The following is a 17,645-nucleotide window of genomic DNA, read 5'->3' on the forward strand; positions in this document are numbered from 1 at the left end:
CAGTTACATGTCCTTTCTGTTGGGGAGGGGAGGGGAAGAGGAGTGGGGAGGGGAGAGCTTCATTCATCCCCGTCTGATCTGAGGATTGGGGTCAGTGACTCAGCCATGGTGTGTGGTGCGGGTATCCCACACTGTTTTGAGGGCATGAATAAGGAGGGGCATCTGACACCTGAGTGGCCCAGCTCCCACCTCCGTACTCCAGACCAGCCTCTGAGTATTCCTGACATGTGCTGTGCATCCACCTTGCCACGAGACTGGAGGCCCCCTGAGGGCAGGCCTGGCGCCCTCCTCCTCAGTGCCTGGCCTGGAAACCCCTGAGAGTAAGGCCCAGCACTCCTTCTCCCCGACTCCCTCTGCACTAAAGATTTCCCCTCTCTCTTCTATCCCTCCACAGCACAGGTATATTTGGCCCTGAGCACACGCAGCTGGATCTGGGGGAAAGACGCCTGTGTTTCCAGGCCTCAGTTCTTCACTGGGTCCCTGATTTATCAGGGAATTCCACAGCGTGGTTCTGTGGTGTTCACAGCAGATTATCTGGGTCCTTGTTTATTTTCAGGCTCTTGCCTCTGACTCAGGGCCCAGGCTTTCTGGGAATGGAGGGGAGGGGAGGGGAGGGGCAGCACACGGGGAGCTGACTCTGGGGTTATTTCTGACCCTGGAGTCATCAGCTTCCCAGTCACAGAAGGACTGGGGGGGGTCACGCCTACCCCCTCCTTTTCTGCCCAGAGTCCAAGGGGCTTAGTAGGCTCAAGAGATCTTGGCATTTTGGCATGGAAGGGCAGTGTGGTAAGGGGCGTCAGGGGACCACGCAGAGCACACGCGAAGGAGGCATTTTGCCCAGGCTCCGTGTTGCAGGCACTGCAGGTGCGTTCTGTTACCTGGCAGAACAGGATCTTCTGACATCCGGCATGCCCTCTGGTGCCAGGGAGTGACACCAGGCACTGCTCACTCTTTCCATTGAGTCAATGTCAGGCAGGCAGTGTTGGCCTGGGGGAGGGGAGAGGGGCATCTGGAAGCCCCCATCCCTGGCTTCTTCCCTCTTACTGCTTTCCTTGCCCCTCCTCTTACTCCGTGGACTCCTGGCTCTCCCTGGAAAGAGCAGGGAGACGTGCGTCCTCTCAGGCCAAGGAAAGAGGAGCCTCAGTGCCTGCCTTTTAGAGTGGTTTTGAGACTTGAATGAGTTCACGTATGAGAAGGTTTTGTGAGAGCGCTTAGCACATGGCATGTGCTATGGAAGGGCCTGCTGTTACTACATATGTAAGAAAAGCGCCTAGAGGGAACCCACTTTTGTACTCACCACAAGTGTGATAACTCATGGTAGAACTTTCTTAGATCTCAATATTAAGAAAGACTTTTTATGACCACCTGATTTTTTTTTTTGTTTTCTGTTTTTTTAAAATTTATTTTTAGTTTTGGCTGCATTGGGTCTTTGTTGCTGCTCGCAGGCTTTCTCTAGTTGTGTCAAGCGGGGGCTACTCTCTGTTGTGGTACACGGGCTTCTCATTGCAGTGGCTTCTCTTGTTGCGGAGCACGGGCTCTAGGCACACAGGCTTCAGTAGTTGTAGCACGTGGGCTCAGTAGTTGTGGCTCGCGGGCTCTAGAGTGCAGGCTCAGTAGTTGTGGCACACGGGCTTGGTTGCTCCACAGCATGTGGGATTTTCCTGGACCAGGGCTCGAACCCGTGTCCCCTGCATTGGCAGGTGGATTCTTAAGCACTGCGCCACCAGGGAAGTCCCAGTGTTTCCCTCTTTGCCTTGGCTCTGAGGAAGCTCAGAGCTAAATTTTTAGTCTTCTAGCAAGTAGACTTTGTGGGCTGTATCCTGAGTAATGAGGGTAACCAACTGTCCTTGTTGCCTGCCTGAGGGGTTTCCCAGAACAAGGAACTTTCAGTTTTAAAACTGGGAAAGTTCAAAGAAAACCAGGATGAGCTGGTCACCCTATGTGTAATGATCTAACAGTATCACATCATCAAGGTGTCAGTGACAAGGCCATTAAGGCAATGAACCAGGCATTATTTATCAGAATATCTTTGGTGGAGATGCTGTGAATTTATCTTTTTAAGCCCCCTCAAATCATTTGGGGAACGAGGCTGGGAATAAATAATTACACTGAGGTTGAATGGCTGTGCTTATTAATTGATCTCTGTCAAAAGGCAGAGGGGCCTTGGGGGAGGGGGTAGGAGGGAAGCGTGTCGTTTTCCGGTGATTACAGCCCCCCTTCTGGAGCTTACTGCTTTCCAGTCTTGAGGGCACATTCCTCTGTCAGTCCATTCCTCTAAGTGAGTGGGGCTCTGCTAAAGTTGGGGATTAGTCAGAAGTTCATGCCTGTCTCCCAGGAGAACTGGTACTCAGGCAGAGCTCAGAGTGAGCAGCTGGCAGTAGACTCACCAGAAGTTTCAGGAGAGTCAGAATGCAGGAATGGTTAAGAGCCAGACTGCCTAAATTTGAATCCTATCTGTGATACTTACTAGCTGTGTGACCTTGACAAGTTACTTACCCTCTCTGTTCCTCAGTTTCCTCACCTATAAAATGGGCATAATAATAGTGTATACCTCAGAAGGTTGCTGTGAGGAATACACACATCACACACACACACACACACACACACACACACACACAGAGAACACATTTGCAACAGTGCCCAGCATATATAAGCTAAATTAATGAGTAAGCTCCATATATCTTCCCCTGGATCCTCGCCACCCCCAGCTTTCCCAAGTCCCAGATCCCAGTGTGTCCTTTTGGTCCAAAGATGAGTGCCCTTCAAAGCACTGGCTGGCAGTCCTGGCTTCCCTCCAGCTGGGAAGCAGACACGTTGTCAAAGCACAGCTCTGGGCAGGCCAGGCTGGGTCCTTTCCAGGGCTGCAGGAGACAGGTCGGCTCAGCCTCTTGACAAAATCATCTGAACCTAGAGAAGGCACTTCCTGCTCTGCTTGGGGGTCAGCTCAAAGCTGGACAGATTTGAGGGCACAGTCTCTACCCTCCTCGCATAGGAATGTCATGGCTGTGGCATGAGGGGCAGCGAGGTGTGGTTTCTGAGTGTGGGATCTGGTGTCAGACTGCTGGTATCAAATCACCAGCCTGTCTCTTCCTATTTATACGACCTCTGAGAGTCTTCCAGCTGTCTGTATTCTAGTGTCTTCGTTTGGGATCTTCCAATAGCAGAGCCTGATAGGAGCATTTGGGTGCAAGTGATTTCACTGGGAGGGGGGGAAGGTGGTGAGGGAGTAAAGAAGCGAGGAGGGGAAGGAAAGGAGATTACTTCTGTGGACAGCTGAGACTGGATACTACTGGGGACCCTCTGGGAGCTGGTGTAGAACACGCCTCACCCAGGGTGAGGAAGCTGGGGTATTTATCCACCTTTCCTCACCCCACTGGTTGAGGGCTGGTCCCAGAAGCACTAGCTACCCTGGACTTCTGGTCTGCCCCTCAGGCAGAGAGATGCACATGTTTGAGGTTAGGACTCTGTGAGCCTGTACAGGGGCTGTGCACTGAAGCTGCAAGTGACCCCTGGGAGATGTGAGGGATCCGGGGGCACTAGCAGCGTCTGCTACATTAACTTCTCCCACCTGTGAGATAATAATGTGCCTATGTCATGCAGTTGCTTTGAAGATTTAGGCCAGTGCTGCCTGGTAGAAAAACAATGCAAGCCACATAAGGCATTTAAAATTTTCTAGTAGCCACAGTGTAAAAAGCAAAAAGAAAAAAGTGACATTAATTTTAATATTATATTTTATCTGACTCAAATTTCTAAAACATTATCATATGTACATGTATCAATAAAAATTATTAATGAGATATTTTATATTCTTTATTTTGAATTCAACCTTCCAAATCCAGTGTATATTTTTTTCCTTTGAAATAGACTTTGTTTTTTTTGGAGCAGTTTTTAGGTTTGCAGCGAAATTGAGCGCAAAGTACAGAGTTCTCATAGATCCCCCTGCCCCCACACAGTGCACAGCCTCCTTCACTATCAACATCCCCACCAGATGGTACATTTGTTACCATCGATGAACCTACATTGACACATCATTGTCACTCAAAGTCCATAGTTTACATTAGAGTTCATTTTTGGTGTTGTACATTCTGTGGGTTTGGACAAATGTATAATGACATGTATCCATCATTATGGAATCATTCAGCGTGGTTTCATTGCCCTAAAAGTCCTCTGTGCTCTGCCTATTCATCGCTCTCTCCCCTCTAACCCCTGGCAACCACTGATCTTTTTGCTGTTTCCATAGTTTTGTCTTACAAAAAATGTCATATAGTTAGAATCGTATTTGGATTACCTTCTTTCACTTAGTAGTATGCATTTAAGGTTCTTTCATGACTTTTCAGGGCTTAATAATATTCCATTGGCTGGATGTACCACAGTTTATTGATTTACCTACTGAAGGATGTCTTGGTTGCTTCCAAGTTTTGATAATTATGAATAAATTTGCAGTAAACATCTGTGTGTAGGTTTTTGTGTAGACATCCGTTTTCGACTCCTTTGGGTAAATACCAAGGAGTATGCTTGGTGGATGGAATGGTAAGAGTATGTTTAGTTTTGTAAGATACAGCCAAACTGTCTTCCAAAGTGGCTGTACCAGTTTTGCCTTCCCACCAACAATGAATGAGAGTTCGTGTTGCTCCACATCCTTGCCAACATTTGGTGTTGTCAATGTTCTGGACTTTGACCATTTCTATAGGCATGTAGGGATATCTCGTTGTTTTAATTTGCATTTTCCTGATGATATATGATGTGGAGCATCTTTTCATATGCTTATTTGCCATCTGTGTATCTTCTTTGATGAGATGTCTGTCAAGGTCTTTGACTCATTTTTAAAATTGGGTTGTTTGTTTTCTTATTGTTGAGTTTTAAGAGTTCTTTGTATATTTTGGATAACAGTCCTTTATCTGATATGCCTTTTGCAAATATATTCTCCCAGTCTGTGCCTCATCTTCTGATTCTTTTGACATTGTCTTTCATACAGCAGAACTTTTTAATTTGAATTCTGTCACCAGCCTGAATGAGCTTGGAACAGAAGTTTGATTTCCAGATGAGGACTAGTTTCAGCCTTAGGATTCCCTGAGCAGAGAAGCCAGCCCTGCTGTGCCAGACTTCTGACCTACAAAACTAGGCTAACAAATGGGTATTGTTTAAGCCACTGAGTTTGTGGTATTTTGCCACACAGCTACAGAAAACTAATAGAGAATGGAAACTGGAGCAGTTGAGGGAGGGAGGGCAGGAGACCATGTCTGTCCACTTGTAACATAGCCCAGCCAGCTCAGAGCTTGGCCCAAGCATTCTCTACTGAGTGGCTGGCTAGGGGATCCTAGGCAGTGGTGCTCAGTACCCCCAGGTCACCACCAGAGAGCTTCAGAGCATCCCCAAATCAAGAAATCCTGGTTAGGGAAGAAGTCAGAGCAGGAAGAGCCCAGAGTCTTTCCTTCCTCGCATTTTACACTTGGGGAAACTGAGGCTTGCAGCAGAGCCTGGATGCTTTGGAGTGAAAGGAGCAGGTTTCAGACCGTCCTCCTTTGGTTCCTCATCTCCACCACTTCCCAGCTCTACAACCTTGGACAAGTTATGTTAGTGCTCTGAGCCTCAGGTTCCGTGTCTGTACAGTGGTTATGAGATGCTTTAGATATAGGCAGATGACAGAAAGGTATTCCAGGCAGAGGGAAGAGAATGGGCAGACGCACAGAGGTGTGTATGGTGTGACTTGAGGGCAGGGTGGACGGGCAGAGGGTGGAGGTTGGTCTTGGGTGGCAGGCAGGGCTAATCTATGGATGCCAGGCAAGGAGTTTAGGCCCCATTCTGAAGGGTTTTAACCAGGGGCAATTTGGGTCACAGGAGGCTGGTGATGAGGGCCTGTCATAGTGGCCCAGGTTCTGAATGATGAAGATGTTAATGGTGGCAGAGAGGAGGGGAGGAGGGGCTGGTCCGAGGGATGCCGAGGGCGTAGACTAGACAAGACCTAAAAGAGCTAAAAGATGCCTGAGTGCCTGGTGCTTGGTTTGAGGGAGCAGACTGACAACTATTCAGTGGACTCGGCCGTGAGGGGAAGGAGCGCTCAGGGGTGGTCCCCAGCCTTCTGTCTTGGGGAAGTGAGTGGGTGGGGGTGCCATTCCCTAGGCTGGGTGATGGGCGTGAGGGGAAGGGCAGGGAGGTTGGCAGAGAGGGGAGACCACAGCTTGACTTCGGACAAGATGGGCGTGAGGTGCAGGGTCTCCAGGCAGAGCCCGTCTTCAGGGGCTGGATGAACGGATCTGGAGGTGGGAGAGAAGACTGGGCTGGTGACAGAGACCTGGTGGGCCACTTGTGTGCAGGCGGGAATCAAGGCTTTGAGGGAGGTGGTCTCCCAGGAGTCTGTGAGGAGAAGTGGGCTCAGGACAGCCCTGGGGAAGGTGGACTGTAGAGAGGTAGCAGAGGAGAAGCAGCAGCCAGGGAGGCAGGGGAAAATCCGGGGAGGAGTTAGTTAATGGAAGATGCTGAGGGAAGGACGTACTTAGAGGAGGGAAGAGATTGACAGTGTACAGTGCTGTACAGAGTGAGATATGGAGGGGAAGGGGTTGCTGGATTCCACGAGGGTGCCCTTGAAGACTTTGGCCAGAACAGCCACAGTGCAGTGGAGGAAGCCACACCAGGCCTTGGAGGGTTGAGCGGGGCTTGGGGTGAGCATGTGGAGATCAGGGAGAGAGAATTCTGGTAAATAACTCCTCTGGTCTTCACGGTTCTTACTGGTCAAATGGGAATCAACATAGGAGTCAGGGTTGTTGTTAAAACCCAAACCAATCAGCCATTAGGAAAGCGCCCTGTAAACTGAGAAAAGTGATGGCAAGAGATGGGTGCATCCTTCCGAAGGCAGATGGGGAAATGGAATGTTGGAAATGGCTGGCAAGGTCCCCAGTGACCAGAAGGTGGCAGCACCTCATCAAGTGACACTTCATCTCAGAAGTCCAGGCACTGCATTTCGTCATTTCATTTATTTATTCTATAAGAATTTTTTGCACAGCTACTATGTACTGGGCTCTGAGTTATGCACTGGAGAATTTATCTACCTGTCTAACTACCTATCTGTCTAGAGCTCCTCACAGAGCCTGCATTTTTGTTAAAGAGGCAGTTTACACAAATAAGTGAATTATTCTCAAAACTGTCAATCAACCCTCTTTATCAACAAAGCTTTTATCTTCTCCAAGTTGCAGGAGAAACTTTCTAGAATGTGTGACGTATATTCCTTCCTCTTTGAACAAAAGATACTAACAAAACTTGAGTTCATTTACTGGGTCCACCACTCTGATGTGTTTGCTTATTCATGGTACAGATTGGATGTATTTTCCAAAGATGGCTAGTCCAGTATCTCCCGTCCTATATGAATTCCTTATACTGCGAATGTGACATTCCTCCAGTTTGAGAGAAAGCAGTCTCTGTGCCATCCCCTAGAATCCAGGTGAGTAGAAAGGATACCTTATGACTTCTGAGGTTGGGTCATTAGAGACAGTCCAGCTTCCACCTTTATCTCTTCTCCTGCCCTACTTCTGAACTTAAGAGTCTGGAAGGGTCAGAACACTTGAAGGGCAAACTGAGCAGCAGGGGAGGTGAGCTGGTGGGGCCCCAGCAGGCTGCCCTGGTTCATCTTGGAAACTCAGTGGGGAAGGGAGGTGTGGCTGGCTTCCTCACTAATCCCTCTCCCTATTCTCAGCCCTCTTTACCCTTCACCGGTTCACGATGTCACTCCAGCCTCATTTAGGGTGACGGGAGGAGAGGGAGGAGAGATACAGGTGCAGAAAAAGTGTTGGTGGTGCCTTCTGGGGGGCAGTCAGATGCCCAGATGCTGGCTCTTCCTCTCGTGGGCTGCTCAGCATTGGAGACACCAACTGAGGGTGCACCATCCCCTGATCAGGGTGACACAACCTCAGGTCGACTCTGTGACCTGTCTCTATCTGCCCTGCCGGTGGGGCTCACAGCAGACCTTAGTGGCCCGCTTCACACTTGCACCCCAGTCAGCTCCAGGGAATTCAGGCCATGCTCCCTTGAAGCCCCCCTATCAGACTTGAGGCGGAAGGAAGAACAGCCCTTTCCTTCAAGAAACCCTCTTGGGAGTTCCCTGGTGGTCCAATGGTTAGGACTCCGTACTTCCACTGCAGGGGGCACGGGTTCAATCCCTGGCTGGGGAACTAAGATCCCGCATGGTTTTGCACCTGTAGGGATTCAAAATTCAGCTCAGCGGCATGAGGATTCTTTTAAAATAATCTTTTATTTTATTTTAATTATTTATTTATTTTAATATTTATTTATATTATCTATAATTTTTTATTGGGGTATAATTGTTTTACAATGGTGTGTTAGTTTCTGCATTATAACAAAGTGAATCAGCTATACATATATCCCCATAACTCTTCCCTCTTATGTCTCCCTCCCTCCCACCCTCCCTATCCCACCCCTCTAGGTGGTCACAAAGCACGGAGCTGATCTCCCTGTGCTATGCAGCTGCTTCCCACTAGCTATCTGTTTTACATTTGGTAGTGTGTATATGTCCATGCCACTCTCTCACTTCGTCCCAGCTTACCCTTCCCCCTCCCCGTGTCCTCAAGTCCATTCTCTAGTAGGTCTGAGTCTTTATTCCCATCCCGCCCCTAGGTTCTTCATAACCATTTTCTTTTAAAATTTCCATATGTATGTGTTAGCATACGGTATTTGTTTCTCTCTTTCTGACTTACTTCACTCTGTATGACAGACTCTAGTTCCATCCACCTCACTACAAATAACTCAATTTCGTTTCTTTTTATGGCTGAGTAATATTCCATTGTATATATGAGCCACATCTTTATCCATTCATCTGTCGATGGACACTTAGGTTGCTTCCATGTCCTGGCGATTGTAAATAGTGTTGCAATGTACATTGTGGTACATGTCTCTCTTTTTTTTTTTTGTGGTACGCGGGCCTCTCACGAACCTGTGTCCCCTGCATCGGCAGGCAGACTCTCAACCACTGCGCCACCAGGGAAGCCCACGTCTCTTTTTGAATTATGGTTTTCTCAGGGTATATGCCCAGTAGTGGGGTTGCTGGGTCGTATGGTAGTTCTATTTTTAGTTTTTTGAGGAACCTCCATACTGTTCTCCATAGTGGCTGTATCAATTTATATTCCCACCAACAGTGCAAGAGGGTTCTTTTTTCTCCACACCCTCTCCAGCATTTATTGTTTGTAGATTTTTTGATGATGGCCATTCTGACTGGTGTGAGGTGATACCTCATTGTAGTTTTGATTTGCATTTCTCTAATGATTAGTGATGTTGAGCATCCTTTCATGTGTTTGTTGGGAATCTGTATTTGGAGAAATGTCTAGTTAGGTCTTCTGCCCATTTTTGGATTGGGTTGTTTGTTTTTTTGATATTGAGCTGCTTGTATATTTTGGAGATTAATCCTTTGTTAGTTGCTGAGCTAAAAACATCTGAACAAACAGCAGTCACAGAAAAAAACCTGATCTCAACTTCTTTTGTAGATTTAAGCAGGACCTCCTGGAAAATACAGTTGGTATAAATCCTCTCTGGCAGGTTTACAGCCAGAAGGGAGACTAACCACTATCACAGGGATGAGTAATTGCTTAAACAAACTTTATCTGAAACTGTCCTACCTTCCATTTATTCTTCCACAGAAGACCTTTCTCCCTCCTTTCTAGTCGTTAAGTGGGTTTATAAACCTTTATCTTTGGATGTCCAGGGAGCCAATTCATCTGAAGCCTCTCTGGTAAATAAACGTGGTCTTCTCTCCTGTTAATCTGTCTTTTGTTAGTTAATTCACAGGCCCCCCACCACTGAACCTAAGCTGGTAGAGGGAAATTTTTTCCTCCCAACACATTCTTCTTTGACAAGATATGGGTGACTGTGTAAGATTTTCTATCTTGTCCTGGAGTGTGTCCTCTTGCTCTGCCAATGTCACTGTATAGCAAAGTGTTCACTCCTTCTCTCCCTCCCTCTCTCCCATGCGTGTTAATTGGACTAGAAGAAGGGATGGGGAAAAAAAGAACATATAAGAGAGGATACCACTAAATTTATTACTTATTTATTCAAATAATTGTACCTCCAGTTTAGTCACCGACAGTGAAGGACTCATGTGCGCTCGGGAGCAGCTGCACAAAAGTAATACTTTCTTGGTTCCAAAGCAATAATGGCTAGGAAAGTGGGTGAATGACACTTGTTTTCATTCAGTCTGGTCTAATTGTATTTGAGTGGAATATAAAATGTTACCGGGCGGCTGATTACATAGTGACTGGACCAAAAAAAAAAAAAAATCAACATCTTCTGTATTAGTCAGCTGGGCTGCCATAATGGAATACCATGGACTAGGTGGCTTAAACAACAGGAATTGATTTCTCACGGTTCTGGCGGCTGAAAGTCCAAGATCAAGGCATCTGCTGATTTGGTTCTTTGGTGAAAGCCACCTCCTAGGTTGCAAATGTCCACCTTCTCCCTGTGTCCTCACATGGTATGGGGGAGAGAGAGAAAGAGAGCTCTGGTCTCCCTACCTCTTCTTATAGGGACACTAATCCTATCAATGGGGTTCCATCCTCATGACCTCATCTAAACTGAAACACCTCTAAATACCATCACATTGGGGTTAGGTCTTCAACATACGAATTTGGGGAGACACAAACCTTAGGCTATAACAACTTCTCTACAAAGAAATACTAACCAGTCAAAAAGTATTATAATGAATCCAATGCAAAATGTTTGTGTTGATATGTGTCATTTTTGTTTTTCTTCCTGTTGTCTTTTGTTGGATCTTGTTAGATGTCAAACCCACCTTCTCATTCTCAGGTGCTCCTGCTCCCACCTGAGACTTACGTGTTGAGTATTCTGACAGGAGAATCAGGTGTAGAAAAAATTCCGTGTTTTAGTAGATAACTATGCACCATCTGCAACATACCTTTCTGGGTCTTCAGGTTCTAGCCCTGTTCATTTTTGTCCCCATTTGTAATTCATCTCAACATTCCTTTACCATATAAATTTGTGCTGTTTTAAGCTTTCCTTAGAATCGGTTATAACATCTGCCTGGTTTTCTCAGATCATATGAGTAAAATAAATTCCTCAACATGCGTTCATTTTTACTTCTGTAAAGAGAGTCATGGTTTTACCTTCTGAAAAGTATCTTTTAACACAGGGAAGCCTCTGGGGGGAGAGGTGGAAGGACTTAGCTTCTAAAGAAGAACTGCCTGAATCTCTGAGCCTGTGTCTTCCTGATCTCAGGTCATGGCCACCCATCCTTCTAGATGCTCCAGCCTCCAAACATTGTGGTCATTCTTTTTTATTTTTATTTCTTTTATTGAAGTATAGTTGATTTACAATGTTATGCCAATCTCTGCTGTACAGCAAAGTGACTCAGTTATACACATACAGACATTCTTTTTTTTATATTCTTTTCCATTATGGTTTATCACAGGATATTGAATATAGTTCCCTGTGCTATACAGTAGGACCTTGTTGTTTATCCATCCTATATGTAATAGTTTACATCTGCTAATCCCACACTCCCAGTCCTTCCCTCCCCCTTGGCAACCACAAGTCTGTTCTCTATGTCTGTGAGTCTGTTTCTGTTTTGTAGATAGGTTCATTTGTGCCATATTTTAGATTCTGCATGTAAGTGATATGTGGTATTTGTCTTTCTCTTTCTGACTTACTTCACTTAGTATGATAATCTCTAGTTGCATCCATGTTGCTGCAAATGGCATTATTTCGTTCTTTTTTATGGCTGAGTAGTATTCTATTGTATATAGGTACCACATCTTTTACTTGTTTTTTTTTTTTTTTTTTTGGTTGTGTTGGGTCTTTGTTGCTGTGCACGGGCTTTCTCTAGTTGCAGCGAGTGAGGACTACTCTTCTTTGCAGTGTGCGGGCTTCTCATTGTGGTGGCTTCTCGTTGCAGAGCACAGGCTCTAGGTGCACGGGCTTCAGTAGTTGCAGCACGTGGACTCAGTAGTTGTGGCGCACAGGCTCTAGAGCACAGGTTCAGTAGTTGTGGCGCACGGGCTTAGTTGCTCCATGGCATGTGGGATCTTCCTGGACCAGGTATCAAACCCGTGTCCCCGGCATTGGCAGGCGGATTCTTAACCACTGCGCCACCACGGAAGTCCATGTACCACATCTTCTTTATCCATTCATCTGTCGATGGACATTTAGGTTGCTTCCATGACTTGGCTATTGTGAGTAGTGCTGCTGTGAACATAGGGGTGCATGTATCTTTTTGGATTAGAGTTTTGCCTGGGTATATGCCCAGGACTGGGACTGCTAGATCATATGGTAATTCTATTTTTAGTTTTCTGAGGAACCTCTATACTGTTTTCTATAGTGGCTGCACCAACTTACATTCCCACCAACAGTGTAGGAGGGTTCCGTTTTCTCTACCCCCTCTCCAGCATTTGTTATTTGTAGACTATTTAATGATGGCCATTCTGATTGGTGTGAGGTGGTATCTCATTGTAGTCTTGATTTGTATTTCTCTAATAATTAGTGATGTTGAGCATCTTTTCATGTGCCTACTGGCCATCTGTATGTCTTCTTTGGAAGACATATTTAGGTCTGCCCATTTTTCAATTGGATTTTTGTTTTTTTGTTGTTGAGGTGTATGACCTATTTGTATATTTTGGAGATTAAGCCCTTGTCTGTTGTATCATTTGCTAATATTTTCTCCCATTTCGTAGGTTGTCTTTTCGTTTTTTTTTTTTTATGGTTTCCTTTGCTGTGCAAATGCTTGTAAGTTTGATTAGGTCCCATTTGTTTATTTTTGTTTTTATTTCTGTCGCCTTGGGAGACTGTTAAGGTCATTCTTGACTCTTCTCTTTCTAGCACCCCTGCATCCTACCCTGTGGTAGGCTTAACAATGGCCCTCTGAAGACATCCACATCCTAATCCCTGGAACTTATGAACATGTTACCTTACACGGTAAAAGAGACTTTGCCGATGTGATTGCAGTAAGGATTCTGAGATGGGGAGATTATCCTGGATTATTGAAGTGGTCACAGTATAATCACAAGGAAGATAGGAGGGTCAAAGTCAGAGAAAGGAGATGTGAGGATGGAAGCAGAAGTTGGAGTGATGTGCTTTGAAGATGGAGGAAAGGGCCACAAGCCAGGGAATCCAGGCAGCCCCTAGGAGATGGAAAAGGCAAGGGAACAGAATCTCCCCCCAGCGCCTCCAGAAAGAAGCGGCCCTGACAGCGTCTTGATTTTAGCCCCCAAAGACTCTTTTCAGACTTCCAACCTTCAGAACTGTGAGAGAACAAATCTGTGTTGTTTTAAGCCATTACGTTTGTGGTGATTTGTTATACTAGCAATAGGAAACTAATGCAAACACCATAGCAAATTATGTTGCTTTTATCTTCAAAATGCAGCCAAGATCTGACCACTTCCCAGTTGTGCCACTGGTATCCTGGGCCAAGCCAGCTCCATCCCTTGCCTGGGTTGAAGCAAAGGCCTGCTTACTGTTTTCCCTGTCTACGCTGGCCCTCCAGCCTTTTCTGACCTCTGGATACAGGATATGAGATTTCTATATGCTGACCCCTGGCGTTCACCCTTGGCATTGTCTTTCTCTGATGCTTCAATGGCTCCAGCAGCAGCCTTCATTTCCGCTGCCCCTGTAATAACTATACGCACCCTCTAAAATCCTGATACATTGCACCCATCAGCGCATCCTCTTCCTCCACATATCATCCCAGTTCACCACCACTTACAGTTTTAACATTTGCACTGCCACAGCTTGCCAGGGGCTATGCATCCTTAACTTACAACCAGCAATGGGGTTCTCGCTGCCAGTCAGCTGATAGATAATCAACTCCAAAATCCCATGTCCAGAGTCTGCTTTCTCAGACCGCTCCTGGTATCAGCTGTTGCAGGTCAGGTTCCCTAGGACGCAGGCTCTAAGATGCAGATTTGCATGCCAGAAGTTTTTGGGGGAGTGCTTAGGGGATCAGTACTGGTGGGAGAGGGATAGGAGATGTACTCCTGTGAGGAGTGGAGCTGACACTTGAATTGCAGTGCAGTTGCAACAAAGGTTGCAGGCACAACAAGGATCACAGCGGCCAATCCTATGAGGAGCTCTGGAGCTGGGGTAGCTTTTCTGAGTTGTCTACATTTTCTGGCCACTGATTACCTTCGGCATTAACCATGCTCCCAGGCTCACTGTGCTGTCACTTTAGCCTTCTTTCTATTCATTCGCCCAACAAATATCTATTGAATATTTACTATGGACTAAACAATGTTCTAGATCAGGAGTGCATAAACTGTGGCCCACAGGCCAAGTTATGCAGCTGCTTGTTTTTATAAATTCAGTTTTATTGGAACACAGCCACATGTGTTTGTTTAAATATTGTCTATGGCTACCTTTGTGCTATCATGGCAGAGCTGAACAGAGACCATATAGCCCACAAAGCCTAAAATATTTACTTTTTGATGCTCTACAGAAAACGTTTGCTGACATCTCTTCTAGATCTGTGTTGATGTATAAACATACATATGTGTATATATATATAAAAATAGTAAATTTTACTTATATATGTATATAAAGTGAGATTCAGATTGGAACCACATATGTAATTTAAAATTTTCTAGTAGCCACATTAAATAAGCTTACAAAATAGAAAAAGGTGAAATAAATTTCAATAATATATTTTATGTAACCCAATATGTCCCCAATATATTTCAACTTATAACCAATATAATAAAGTATCAGTGGAATTTTTTACATCCTTTTTTTTATACGATGCCTTTAAAATTCAGTGTGTAGTTTACACTTAATTTGGGCTAGCTACTAGTCAGGTGCTCACTCACCATAAGTGGCTAGTTGGTTCAGTATTGGATGGTGCAGTTCTAGAAGCAGGTGACACAGTGAACACGCAGTGAATAAAGCAGACAAAATTCCCAACCCCGTGGAGCTTCCATTCCTAATGGAGAGGAAAGTAGATAATCAATCAAGTAAAATGAATTTTATGCCTCATGGTGATAAGTGGTGATGTGGATTCTTGGGGCAGAAGTTGCATGTTTAAATTGGGAGGGTCACACTGAGAAGGTATGTGGTGAAGAATTAACTTCACCCAAAGGGGGAGTCTGGCCTTTTCCTCGTCTCCTGGTTGGTGTCTCTAGGCCCCTGTAGGAGTGTCTTTGTTTGCCTGAGGGCAGGGAGGGGGGGGTTGGCCACTGGACAGTCTAACAGTGTGATTTATGATGGGGACTTTGGGTCACACTTGAGTTCTGAGCTTCAGGTCAGCTGGAGACTAAAGCTATTAGCCGCCCTTTGAGAGGGGCTGGCGACTGCAGGTCAGCTACATGAGCAGCACGTGACGAAAACCCACTATATACCCTGGACACACAAGGCTTGGGTGACCTTCCCTGGTTGACAGTGCTCTGTGTATTGTCACATTTTGTAGCTGGGAGGAGGTCACGCATCATCCATGGCTCCACAGAGAGCCATGAGGAGTGTCTGTTTGGACCCCCCGTGGGCTCTGCCCTGTGCTGTCCCCTTGGCTGATTTCATTTGTATCCCTTTCCTGTAATAAGCCTTAACCATGACTTTGTCAGCTTTCACTGAGTTCCGTGAGTCCTTTTAGCAAATTATCAAACCTGACGATGGTTAGGGGGAGACCCCTGAACTTGCAGTTGTTGTCAGAAGTGAGGGTGGTCTCTTTGGGGACTGTTCTCCCTAACTGTGCAGTTGGTCCTAAACACTTTGTGGACGGTGACATCTGAGTAAAGACCTGAAGAAAGTGAGGGGACAGTGGGAGGCCGGGGACTGGAGCAGGGGGGCAACAAGGAGAGTGGAAGGAGATTCTTTCTCTACTCACTATTTTGATAAACCACTTTACATAGGTACCAAAATCTCCTGTTTTAAAAATACAGCATTGGGATTAAGGTTGAGGTTAAGATTTAGGTTAGGGTAGGGTATTGGGCTTAGGGTAAGTTGTAGTGCTTTGTTTTATTTAGTCTAGGATTAGAGTTGGGATACGATTAGGGTTTAACCTTCAGTGTTAAGTATTCCCTGCTAGGACATTTATGGTTATAGTTAAGATTAGTGCTCCCATGGAGTGTAGCTCATGGAATTCGATATTGCCGGTTACGTTTAGTTCCTGGGGTGTGCATTTCTATGAATTCTACTAAACAGCCAGGATATATGTCCTCTTTTAATTTAATAATAGAAATCAGCTAAGTGTTTTAGAGATAGGATGAAGAAAATGTGTAACTTTAGAAATTATACCATATAATTCAGCCCAAAGAAAAATAAATTAAAATGAGGCAAGCTTCTATAATAAAGAGACATTTATGTATGGAGCAATGATGAACAATGAAACTGGTTATTTATAGTTAAGTCTAAATACTTCTGATAATATGAAAAAGGAAGAGGTTTGGTGTGAAAAATGAATAAGGAAGTAAGCATACCTGTTCTTCCAATACTTCAAGCCATGTGGGAAAAGAAAGGGGAGAAGCTGTAGTGTTTAGAAGTTTGATGATCTGAGAGGTAAACAGTAAGCCCTTGTTTATACAAAAAGTGTTGTAAAACTAATAAATTCACAAAGTAAAGACATTCAAACCTCAGGAAAGGTGTGCAACTAGGAGTAATTAAAAGTAAGCCTTTTGGGAGTTCCCTGGTGGCCTAATGGTTAGGATTCCAGGCTTTCACTGCCGTGGCCTGGGTTCAGTTCCTGGTCAGGGAACTGAGACCCCACAAGCCTCATGGCAGGGTGAAGGAAAAAAAAAAAAAGGTAAACCTCTGTCCAAGAACCTTCTCCATTTATTCCCTTATTTTGTTGGAATACATTCTAAGTATTGATACAATGAAGGGTGTGTTTATTCCACCCTCGTGCTGCATCTGGTAATTGGCAGGGTCTGGAATTCTAGAACTTTGAAGGTTTGGTTTTTGTCTTCTAGCCCCCGGGGTTGCTGGTGACCTTCTGATACTCTTTCTTTTGCAGGTGACAATTTTGACTGCTGTTAGCATTTATTTTTTCATACCAAATCCTCTTCATTCCTGGTTCTGAAACTTGACCAAGAGAAGTGTCTGCTTCTGGACCTTTTTCCATTTAGTCAAGTCAGCGCTGGAGGGTGCTTTTTGTCAGAAGAGTGTGTCTTCAGTCACCTATATTAATTAACCCAGCCCCTCATTTCAAGTATGAATGGGCAACAACTAGCCACCAGACGTTTCTGCAAAAGCAACAGGAAAATTAAGAAGGACCAAGATGAACAAACAGGAACAAAACAAAACAAAACACACCAGATATAATTCAGGGAACTGAAAGTGCTGACTGGCCTCCTCTAAATCCATGTGAATATTGAAACCCCAAGTAAGTGCTGGTCAGTAATCATCCTTCTTTTCTCTCTTCCACTCACGCCCTTCTTCCCCTAGATAATGATTTTATATCTTTACCTCTCTTTTTGGACCTCCAGTGTGGCCTCCCCCAACCTCACCCTCAGCTGATTACCTTGACTTCCCTGAGAATTAGAAGATTTAGATGAGAATTCTCATAAGTTCCCACCACTAGATCTACTCAATTACCTGATCCGTTGCCCATGTACTCTATCTTCCTTCATATTATATATGGAGTAATTGTCCCTACTCTTAGCTAAACCCAGCTGCTTCCCCTAAACCCTAGATCCCATCCCCTCTCTCCACCTTAA

The 17,645-nt window shown here is 45.2% G+C and overlaps 1 long non-coding RNA gene across 1 annotated transcript in view; it reads left to right on the top strand.

Annotated features, from left to right (window-relative positions):
* The window catches only part of LOC117195855 (uncharacterized), a 34,570-nt gene that overhangs the window by 14,594 nt on the left and 2,331 nt on the right, over positions 1-17,645 (top strand). Inside the window, exon 2 of the long non-coding RNA XR_007469882.1 lies at positions 16,943-17,311. This is a non-coding gene — a long non-coding RNA (uncharacterized LOC117195855). The remainder of the gene's footprint in view (positions 1-16,942; positions 17,312-17,645) is intronic.

This window comes from Orcinus orca, chromosome 10 (assembly GCF_937001465.1).
Source record: "Orcinus orca chromosome 10, mOrcOrc1.1, whole genome shotgun sequence".
Taxonomy (NCBI): Eukaryota; Metazoa; Chordata; class Mammalia; order Artiodactyla; family Delphinidae; genus Orcinus; species Orcinus orca.